The sequence below is a fragment of the Heterodontus francisci genome, unplaced genomic scaffold, assembly GCF_036365525.1.
Source record: "Heterodontus francisci isolate sHetFra1 unplaced genomic scaffold, sHetFra1.hap1 HAP1_SCAFFOLD_148, whole genome shotgun sequence".
Lineage (NCBI taxonomy): Eukaryota > Metazoa > Chordata > Chondrichthyes > Heterodontiformes > Heterodontidae > Heterodontus > Heterodontus francisci.
The window spans coordinates 2746518-2758484 of record NW_027142345.1 but is presented as its reverse complement, the minus strand read 5'-3'; the positions used below and the strand labels follow the sequence as shown (position 1 = coordinate 2758484).

The window sequence follows — 11967 nt, the reverse complement described above, 5'->3', positions numbered from 1 at the left end:
TCCATCTTCACTTTGGTTTACTGTGGCCCCCATATAATATTCTGATATCTGTCAAGGCTTAGTACAGAATTTATAAGAATCTGACGGTTAAAATAACCTGAGTTTACTCTACACACCTTGCATTGAAGGTTTCATCGACAACTCTCCATGAGGTGCCGTACAGATTATATTACGTCACTTCCTGTGATGATGCACATAGTCTATTTATATAATCTGTCCAGTAACAACCCAATGTCCACTCTTATATTATTGTACAGATGTGAGAAAAGCTGAGGATGGGAATGGAACGTCTGAATGAAGATTTCATGATGCTGATGATGTAAATGAGGCTGATCTGTTCCCCATTCCACAATCCCTCTTTATTTCTGTGCATGTTTCTCGATGCTGTTTCAACCAAATTGAAAAAGAATCACAAATCCTCCTCTGGAGCCTCAAGAGTCCATTAAGCAAAGGCATGGTGGTCAAGTGGTAAGGCGTCAGTCTTATAAACTGCAGATCACGGGTTCAATCCCCGTCCGTGCCTTTTGATTAGTTTCTCACTTTAAATGTGATGTTTCCACAAAAGATGTCAGTTGCATTTGTTTCGGCCATCTGGAAATCAGTGTGATGTTACACTTTATCCTGGACACTGGGAAGAACATGAGGAGTAGCCACATGATTCCTCGAGCCTTCTCCATCTGTCCCTTTAATTCCTGTTTCCTAATCCATTGATGTTTCACAATGTACTGAACTGTCCCAATCCATTGATATAACTCAGCCCATAGAATTTCCCAATCCACTGATATTTTCCAGTCCATTGACTTTCCCAATCCATTAATGGTTCCTGACCATTGACATTCCCAATCCATTTATATTGCCTGTGATTTCAAAGCAACTGTGGAATACAAATAGTATCAGTATTATCAGATACATCGAGACGAGGTGCAATAGCCAAGTGGACAGATGTTGGGTTTATAAAGAAAAAAGCATTGGCTCGATATTTGTCCAGTCTATCACTGGATCTGAACTCTCAACCAACTGTTTTTCTGTGGGTCTGCTGACTTGTATATGTGAAGAACCATTGGATGTTTCTCAATCCTCTGACTTTTCTCATTCTTGTGCCATATTTGTTCCTTTGGGTTCACCAGTGAAGAAAATTATTTCCTATTACATTTGGTGAAGACTTTAATAACCTCACATCCTTGTGTCTCACCATCTCAGGTCAAACTCCCTACAGAAACTTTAAACATTTAACTATTCTGCTGGAAACATTTTCAAGAGCGCAGCCATTCCTTCATTACGCTTCCTTCTTTGACATGTGATTGACAAATATGTGTGTAATGGAGAGAGAGAGAGAGTGAAAAAAAAAGAGAGAGAGAGTGCGATAGAAAGTTAGAGGACCAGCTAAAGACAGATAGAGAGAGAGAGGCAGAGAGAGGTAAAGCGATAGACAGAGAGAGAGAGAGAGAGAAGGAGAGAGAGTCATTGAGTCCTGGAGTCACTACAGTACAGGAAGTCATTTTGCCCATCAAGACCATGTAAATCAATCCATTCAGTCCCATTCCCCCGCTCTATCCCCATTGCCCTGTAAGTTATCTAAACCTGTCATATTTATTATAATCTTGTACATGTCTATCAAATCTCCCCTCAATCTCCTTTGCTCCAAGGAGAACAACCCCAGCTTCTCCAACCTAACCTTACAGCTAAAATCCCTCATGTCTGGAACCATTCTGATAAATCTTCTCCACCCTCTCAAGGACACTCACATCCCTCCAAACGTGTGTTGACTAGAACTGGATGCAATTCTCTGGTTGTGGCCCAACTAGAAATTTATACAGGTTCAGCATAACTTCCCTACTTTTGTACTCAGTACCTCTATTTATGAAGCCCAAGATCCCATATCCTTTGCTAACTACTTTCTCAATGTGTCCTGCCACCGTCAAAGAACTATGCATATGAATCCCCAGGATTTTATTCCTAAAAATATGCTTTCTTCATATAAATCTGTAAAAAATGCATTATACAACAGTTCAAAACAGCACCAAGTTGACATTCCAAAAAGTGCAAAGGAACTCCGTTTTCTTCAATACAGGAGTGAGTTGCCTCACAACCCTTCCACTCTATTTTACCTGACATGGACATTTTACAGCAAACCCATATCTGGTGTCTTCAGCACGAGGGGTTTCCAATGGGTCCAGCTGCCCAGTTCACGATGGCGGGGGGACCTTACACAGTGGTCTTTCCCCATTGAGCCTTTGCAGTGGCTACCCCAAGCTTTAGTGCATCCCTCAGCACGTAGCCCTGGACCTTGGAATGTGCCAGTCTGCAAAACTCGGTCGTGGACAACTCTTTGCGCTGGAAGACCAGCAAGTTTAGGGCAGACCAAAGAGTGTCTATCACCGAATTGATGGTCCTCCAGCAGCAGTTAATGTTTATCTCGTTGTGCATCCCTGGGAACAGCCCGTAGAGCACAGACTCCTGTGTTACAGAGCTGCTTGGGATGGACCTCGACAAAAACCACTGCATCTCTTTCCACACCTGCTTTGCAAAGACACATTCTAGAAGGAGGTGGGCAACTGTCTCTTCCCCACCGCAGCCACCTCGAGGGCCGCGTGTGGAGGGGGCGAGACTTCGGGCATGCAGGAAGGATCTGACAGGAAGGGCTCTTCTTACCACCAGCCAAGCTACATCTTGGTGCTTGTTTGAAAGTTCTGGTGATGAGGCATTCTGCCAAATGACTTTGGCAGTCTGCTCGGGGAACCATCCGACCGGATCCACCATCTCCTTTTCCCATAGGGCCTTGAGGACATTCCGTGCAGACCACTGCCTGATGGATTGGTGGTCAAAGGTGTTTTCCCGCAGAAACATTCCCACGAAGGATAGCTGGTACGGTATGGTCCAACTGGATGAAGCGATCCGCGGCAATGTGACCAGACCCATCCTTCGCAACACCTCAGCACATAGTGACACTTGGTGTTTGTGTACTGGGGCTCCACACACAGCTTGGTGCAGCTGCACACGAAGGTGGTCATCAGGATGAGGGCGACGTTGGGTACATTTTTCCCGCCCTTGTCCAGAGGTTTGAACATCGTGTCCCTCCCGCCCTGGTCCATTTTAGATCTCCAGATGATGCAGTTGAAGTCACCGTTAGGATGACCGGCCTGGATGTCGCCAGCAGCAGTGGGAGCTGCTGGAAGACGGTCAGCCGCTCGCTGCGTTGTACCGGGGCGTACACGTTGATCAACCTGAGAGGAGCGTTGTTGTACATCACGTCTGCTCCGAGGAGGCGGCCGCCCACCACCTCCTTAACTTCGGAGATGGTGAAGTTACCTCCCCGCAGCAGAATACCCAGGCCGGAGGAACGGCAGTCATTACCCCCCGACCAGATCGATGGCCCGTGGGACCACCATTGCGACCACTGCCTGTAGCTGCTGAGGTGTGGTATTCCACACTCCTGCAGAAACAGTAGGTCAGCTTTGACCTTGGCAAGGTAATCCAAGGTTGAAACACATCGCGTAGTAGATTTAATGCTACGCACATTAATGGAAGCAATTCTTACACCCATTTTTTACTAAAAATTAGTTGTTGCTTCCCATACCATTTGTCCTCGCCTCCTTGATGAAGGGTCACTGACCCGAAACGTTAACTCTGCTTCTCTTTCCACAGATGCTGCCAGACCTGCTGAGTGGTTCCAGCATTTCTTGATTTTATTTCAGATTTCCAGCATCCGCAGTATTTTGCTTTTATCTCGCTGTCTCTTGCTGGTTTGCTCAGTACCTTTCTCTGTTCGTTCATTTCTGAGTCCTGATAATATCTTCCTGGTTTTCTGTGTGTCTTTCTCTGTCTGTTCCTTTCTGGGTCCTGATAATATCTTCCTGGTTTTCTGTGTGTCTTTCTCTGCCTGCCTCATTGTCGGTGCTGTTACTCAGTGTCCTTGTGTCATTGTGCAGTGAGGGTGAGTCCGTCAGCACGTGTGTTGCTGAGTCCGGGATTCTTGAGAAATCCGACTCCAATCCTATTTTTATAAAAACATTGGGGAATGAACATATTTCACTAACGGGCAGCTGAAATTGAAAACAGTAGCTAGCAGAGTGGTGCAGCGGAAGTTTGCTGGGCCCATAACCCAGAGATCAATGGATCGAAACCATTCTCTGCTATTTATGTTTGGTAATAATACAAAAAGTTCACTATCAAAACATCAAGTATTTCCCCATAATAACAAGATGCTTCCAAAGGCACTCTGTTGCAATCAGCTTCTTCTTTCTCGTGAACACATCAATCAGTAACAAATCACTTTTGCTCACACGAACACAAGCTGCAAACACGGACCAGCCGAGTCTCTCCCACTTTGTCAACCCCTTCCTGCAGAGCCTCCTCTCCACCACCAGATGGTGATGTTGGCCACAATAAAACCAGGACAAATGGTCACAGTGAGGAGACGGTCAGTAACAGAAAATAAAACAATAACAGGGAAAACCTTTACACAACAACAGGGTACATCTTTACACAACAGAAAACATATTTACACAACAGGAAATACCTTTAGATAACAGGGAGAACACAATCATACAAATGCCTTGTTTCTCCATCTCAGTCTCGTTGCCTCTCTCTCTGTCCCTCACTTTTGCTTCCTCACAGTCTATTCTTGGTTTTCTGTGTGTTTTTCTCTCTGTCCCGTTGTCGATGGTGTTACTCAGCGTCCTTATAACATTGTGTAGCCAGGCTGAGCCTCCCAACGCCTGTGTTGCTGTAATAAAAACAGAAAATGCTGGAAATGCTCAGTCGGTCTGGCAGCATCTGTGCAGAGAGAAACAGTTAACAGTTCAGGTCTGTTTCCTTAGCTCACATTAACTTTGCTCTCTCTCCACAGATGCTGCCAGAACTGCTGATTATTTCAAGCATTTTCTGTTTATGTTTCAGATTTCCAGCATCTGCAGTATTTTGCTTTTGTACGTGTGTTGCTATGTCTGGGACTGTTTGAGTGCAATGCTATTGCTTTATAAACAGCGTTGAAACAAACATTTATCTCGTTAACACACAGCACTAATACACAGCTGGATATAAACAGCAGCCTGCAGCAGAGGGCGCATTGGAAGTTTATTAACACAAATAATTCACCAGCACTATATTTACTGCTGCCCACAATCACACCACGCTTCATCTTAACACGTTTTACTCTTTATTTACATCAACTTCTTCCTTCCAGTAAACACTTCAATTTGGAACACAGCTTCCAAATCACCTTTATTCACAAACCCGAACACACATCAGCCCAGACTTTCCCATTTCTGTCAACCTATTCCTGCATCACTGCCTCTCCACCAACAGTTGTTGCTAGAATCATACAATCATAGAATGGCTACAGCACAGAAGGAGGCCATTCAGCCTGTCGAACCCGTGCTGGCTCTCTGTTAGAGCAACTCACCTCATTTCACTCCCTAGTCAGTTCAATTTTGGAGGTGGGAAAATTTCTCGAAAGAATAATTCGGAACAAAATTAATAATCCCATGGACAAATGTGGGTTAATTCAAGAAAGCCAGCATGGATATCTTAAGGGAAAATCATGTTTAACTGTCCTGCTGTAGCTTTTTGATGAGGTAACAGAGAGGGATGATGAGGGCAATGCTGTTGATGTGGTGTACATGGACTTTCAAAAGGTCTGGCAGCATCTGAAAGGTCACTGACCTGAAACGTTAACTTTGCTTCTCTCTGTCCAGATGCTGCCTGACCTGCTGAGTATTTCCAGCATTTCTTGTTTTCATTATGGAACAGAGTTCCCTTTTCAAACTGACAGAATTAACTACAATAATGTACTCTGAGATTCAAGTTAAATATCAGCCCAATATTTACACACATTATGAGTTTATAAGTTTCAGTATTAATTCCCATAGTGCATCCTGACATATACATTAGATATAACATAACATAAGAACAGAAGAAATAGGAGCAGGAGTAGGCCATTCGGCCCCTCAAGCCTGCCCTGACATTCAGTAAGATCATGGCTGATCTGCCCCAGACCTCAAGTCCTCTTTCATGCCAGCTCTTCATGGACCTCAACTCTCCAATATTTCAAAAATCTATTTACATCCTCTTTAAATACTTCCAGTGATTTAGCCTCCAATACTGTCTGGGATAGAGAATTCCAGACATTCACTACCCTCTGAGAGAAGAAATTCCTTTGCATCTCAGTTTTAAATGAATGTCCCCTTATTCTGTAACTATGTCGCCTAGTTTGAGATTCCCCCACTAGTGGAAACATCTTCTCAACATCTACCCTGTTAATAAAAACAAGAAATGCTGGAAATACTCAGCAGGTCTGGCAGCATCTGTGAAGAGAGGAGCAGAGTTAATGTTTCAGGTCAGAGACCCTTCTTCACCCTGTTAAGCCCCCTCAGAATCTTGTACGTTTCAAAAAGATCACCCCTCATTCTTCTAAACACGAATGAATAACCTGTTTCGCCGTTCTTCATAAGTCAACCCCTTCATCTCAGGAATCAGCTGAGTGAATCGCTTTTGAACACCTTCAATGCCAGTACATCCTTTCTTAAGTCTAAATCTCAAGTGTGATATCAGATTGAGAGAATCTGAAAGATAGCATAACCTGAGATACAAACTGAGATTTCAGTTTAAAACTCCCCCGGATTGTGAAACTAAAAGATACAATAGCAATTTAATTTGTATAGACTGTGCTTTGGATCACATTCCAGCCCTCATACAGTATCAGACTGGAAGATACTGTAGCAATTCCATTAGTGCAGACTCAGCTCTACATTACAGAGCAGGGAACATATTTAAACAACCCGGAACACTTTTACACAAGACGGATCATATTTACACAACTGAGAAGATCTTTACCCAACAGGGAACCATTTTACACAATAACAGAGAATATCTTCACACAACAGCGAAGACAGTAACACAACAGAGAACATATTACACAGCAGGAAATATCTTTACACAACAGAGAACACAATTACATAAATCATCAGTCTTTCGTTGTCTCTTGCTGGTTTGCTCAGTCCCTTTCTCTGTCTGTTCCCTTCTGGGTCCTGATAATCTCTTTCTGGTTTTCTGTGTGTCTTTCTCTGTCTGTTCCCTTCTGGGTCCTGATAATCTCTTCCTGGTTTTCTGTGTGTCTTTCTCTGTCTGTTCCTTTCTGGGTCCTGATAATATCTTCCTGGATTTCTGTGTGTCTTTCTCTGTCTCCCTCATTGTCGGTGCTGTTACTCAGTGTCCTTGTGTCATTGTGCAGTGTTGCTGAGTCCGGGATTCTTGAGAAATCCGACCACAATCCTATTTTGATAAAAACATTGGGGAAATGAACATATTTCACTAACAGGCAGCTAAAATTGAAAACAGCAGTTAGCAGAGTGGCGCAACGGAAGCGTGCTGGGCCCATAACCCAGAGGTCGATGGATTGAAACCATTCTTTGCTATTTATGTTTGGTAACAACACAAACAGTTCACTTTCAAAACATCAAGTGTTTCCCCAGAATAAGGAGATGTGCTCGATTGCAATCAGCTTTTTCCTTTGAGTGAACACATCAATCAGTAACAAATCACTTTTCCTCACACGAACACAAACTGCAAACACGGACCAGCCGAGTCTCTCCCACTTTGTCAACCCCTTCCTGCAGAGTCTCCTCTCCACCACCAGATGGTGATTTTGGCCACAATAAAACCAGGACAAATGGTCACAGTGAGGAGACGGTCAGCAACAGAAAATAAAACAATAACAGGGAAAACCTTTACACAACAACAGGGTACATCTTTACACAACAGAAAATATATTTACACAACAGGAAATACCGTTACACAACAGAGAGAGCACAATCATACAAATGCCTTGTTTCTCCATCTCAGTTTCGTTGTCTGTCTCTCTCTCTCCGTTCCTCACTTTTGCTTCCTCACAGTCTATTCGTTTTCTGTGCGTTTTTCTCTCTGTCCCGTTGTCGGTGGTGTCACTCAGCGTCCTTGTAACATTGCGTAGCCAGGCTGAGCCTCCCAACACCTGTGTTATGGAACATAGAACAGTACAGCACAGTACAGGCCCTTCGGCCCACGATGATGTGCCGAACCTTTAACCTACTCTAAGATCAAAACTACCTACATACCCTTCATTCTACTATCATCCATGTACCTGTCCAAGAGACGCTTAAATGTCCCTAATGCATCTGCTTCTACCCACACCGCTGGCAGTGCATTCCATGCACCGACCACTCTCTTGTGTGAAGAACCGACCTCTGACATCTCCCCAAAACCTTCCTCCATCACCTTAAAATTATGCCCCCTGGTGATAGCCCTTTCCACCCTGGGAAAAAGTCTCTGGCTATCCACTCTATCTATGCCTCTCATCATCTTGTACCCCTCTATCAAGTCACCGCTCATCCTTCTTCGTTCCAATGAGAAAAGTCCCAGCTCCCTCAATCTTTCTTCGTAAGACATGCCCTCCAGTCCAGGCAGCATCCTGATAAATCTCCTCTGCACCCTCTCTAAAGCTTCCACATCCTTCCTATAATGAGACGACCAGAACTGAACACAATATTCCAAGTGTGGTCTAACCAGGGCTTTATAGAGCTGCAGCATAACCTCGCGGCTCTTAAACTCAATCCCCCTGTTAATGAAAGCCAACACACCATACGGCTTCTTAACAACCCTATCAACTTGGGTGGCAACTTTGAGCGATCTATGGACATGGGCCCCAAGATCCCTCTGTTCCTCCACACTACCAAGAATCCTGTCTTTTCGCCTGTATTCTGCATTCAAATTCAACCCTCCAACATGAATCACTTCACACTTTTCCAGGTTGAACTCCATCTGCCACTTCTCAGCCCAGCTCTTCATCCTGTCAATGTCCTGTTGCAACCTACAACAGCCTTCCACGCTATCCACAACTCCAGCAACCTTCGTGTCATCGGCAAACTTGCTAACCCAGACTTCCACTTCCTCATCCAAGTCATTTATAAAAATCACAAAGAGCGGAGGTCCCAGAACAGATCCCTGCGGAACACCACTGGTCACCGAGCTCCAGGCTGAATACTTTCCATCTACTACCACCCTCTGTCTTCTATGGGCCAGCCAATTCTGTATCCAGACAGCCAACTTTCCCTGTATCCCATGCCTCCTTACTTTCTGAATGAGCCTACCATGGGGAACCTTATCAAACGCCTTGCTGAAATCCATATACACCACATCCACTGCTCTTCCTTCATCAATGTGTTTTGTCACATCTTCAAAGAATTCAATAAGGCTTGTGAGGCATGACCTGCCCCTCACAAAGCCATGCTGACTGTCTCTAATCAAACTATGCTTTTCCAACTAATCATAAATCCTGTCTCTCAGAATCCTCTCCAATAATTTGCCCACTACCTACGTAAGACTGACTGGTCTATAATTCCCAGGGTTATCCCTATTCCCTTTCTTGAACAAGGGAATAACATTTGCCACCCTCCAATCATCTGGTACTACTCCAGTGGACAGTGAGGACGCAAAGATCATCGCCAAAGGCGCGGCAATCTCTTCCCTCGCTTCCCTTAATATCCTTGGGTATATCCCGGCTGGCCCCAGGGACTTATCTGTCCTCATGTCTTTCAAAATTTCCAGCACATCCTCCCTCTTAACATCAACCTGTTCGAGCATATCAGCCTGTTTCACGCTGTCCTCACAAACGACCAGGTCCCTCTCACTAGTGAATACTGAAGCAAAGTATTCATTTAGGACCTCCCCTACCTCCTCCGACTCCAGGCACAAGTTCCCTCCACTATCCTTGATCGGCCCTACCCTCACTCTGGCCATCCTCTTGTTCCTCACATAAGTGTAGAACGCATTGGGATTTTCCTTAATCCTACCCGCCAAGACTTTTTCATGTCCCCTTCTAGCTCTCCTAAGTCCATTCTTCAGTTCCTTCCTGGCTACCTTGTAACCCTCTAGAGCCCTGTCTGATCCTTGCTTCCTCAACCTTAAGTAAGCTTCCTTCTTATTCTTGACTAGCTGTTCCACATTTCTTGTCATCCAAGGTTCCTTCACCCTACCATCCCTTCCTTGCCTCATCGGGACAAACCTATCCAGCAGTCGCAGCAAGTGCTCCCTAAACAACCTCCACATTTCTGTCGTGCATTTCCCTGAGAACATCTGTTCCCAATTTATGCACCCCAGTTCCTGCCTAATAGCATTGTAATTCCCCCTCCCCCAATTAAATATTTTCCCATCCCGTCTGCTCCTGTCCCTCTCCATGACGATAGTAAAGGTCAGGGAGTTGTGATCACTATCACCGAAATGCTCTCCCACCGAGAGATCTGCCACCTGGCCTTGTTCGTTGCCAAGCACCAAATCCAACATAGCTTCCCCTCCAGTCAGCCTATCGACACAAACAGGTCAGCGGCAAGTGGTCCAAAGGAAAACCACAAAGAAAAAACATCCCAAAGCCACCACCCAAACCAGTGGCAAGAGGAGGCTCTCTTCTGAATCAGACTGCAACAACTCCTCTTCACTGGACGGGGAAATGCTGGAACGACAGCCCCTTCAAAAGAGGCGGCAGATCTCCGAGATGGATGGTAAAGCATCCCAGCCCCCGGGCACTGGAAGCTGTGATGGGCCCGGCGTGGCCCAACCCCAATGCCCCACACGTAACGACGTGGCCAACGCATCTCAGCTCCGGGACACAGGGAGCAAAGACACGTCTGGCGCACCTGAGCTCCGGGAGACCGGGAGCTGTGATGTTTTCGAGGAGGAACAGATGGAAGCAGCTGAGGACCACCCAATGCTCTCTGCCTACAAGACCCCCCCCCCCCCCCGATGTCACCCGAGCGGAACAAACCCTGCATGAAAAATCAGGAGGGGTTTCTGAGCCAAATCAACGTGAAACTGCTTGCGCACACGATGGGTCTGCAGGAACATCCCGAAGGACTGGGACTAGCGAGGACAAATGGTATGGGAAGCAACAACTAATTTTTAGTAAAACATGGGTGTAAGAATTGCTTCCATTAATGTGCGTAGCATTAAATCTACTACGCGATGTATTTCAACCTTGGATTACCTTGCCAAGGTCAAAGCTGACCTACTGTTTCTGCAGGAGTGTGGAATACCACACCTCAGCTCCTACAGGCAGTGGTCGCGATGGTGGTCCCACGGGCCATCGATCTGGTCGGGGGGTAATGACTGCCGTTCCTCCAGCCTGGGTATTCTGCTGCTGGGAGGTAACTTCACCATCTCCGAAGTTAAGGAGGTGGTGGGCGGCCGCCTCCTCATCGCAGACGTGATGTACAACAACGCTCCGCTCCGGTTGATCAACGTGTACGCCCCGGGACAACGCAGCGAGCGGCTGACCGTCTTCCAGCAGCTCCCACTGCTGCTGGCGACGTCCAGGCCGGTCATCCTGGGCGGTGACTTCAACTGCATCATCGATGCGGCTGGACGATCTGGCAGTGATGACAGCAAACTGGACGCTTCGTCCAGATTCCTAATAGAAACAGTTAAAGATGCCAAACTGCACGACGTCTTCAGCAAACCTGCAGACAGAGCGCAGCGCAGATACACATGGTCAAGATCGGACGGTTCTGCCCGTTCCAGGATTGACTTCCTGTTTGTGTCTCGTGCTGTCACGGTCGGATCCACCGACGTCAAGCCGGTGTTCTTCTCCGACCACTGCCTCTTACTGGCCGACTGTCACTTACAGGACGTCCAGCGGGTTGGCAGAGGGACGTGGAAACTCAATGCTACACTGCTGACCCCAGAGAACGTTGTGGAACTCAAAAGGGATTACAAAGGTTGGAGGACCGTGTAACCCCTCTTTGAGTCTCCAGTTCACTGGTGGGAAGCGATTAAGGAGAACATCAAGAGGTTCTTCATCCACAAAGGTGTTCAGAAGGCGAGAGAGAGACAGAGGGAACTGTCCCGACTCCAGAAAATTATGCAAAATCTTCTCCGGTTGCAGTCAATGGGGGTCAAGGTCAAGGAGGACCTCCAAGAGGTGAAGAGCCAGCAGGCCTC

The 11967-nt window shown here is 46.1% G+C and overlaps 1 non-coding gene across 1 annotated transcript; it reads left to right on the top strand.

Annotated features, from left to right (window-relative positions):
- Nucleotides 1-451: 451 nt before the first annotated feature.
- On the top strand, nucleotides 452-523 carry trnai-uau (transfer RNA isoleucine (anticodon UAU)). The gene has a single exon. It is a non-coding gene; the product is annotated as a tRNA-Ile (tRNA).
- Nucleotides 524-11967: the final 11444 nt, after the last annotated feature.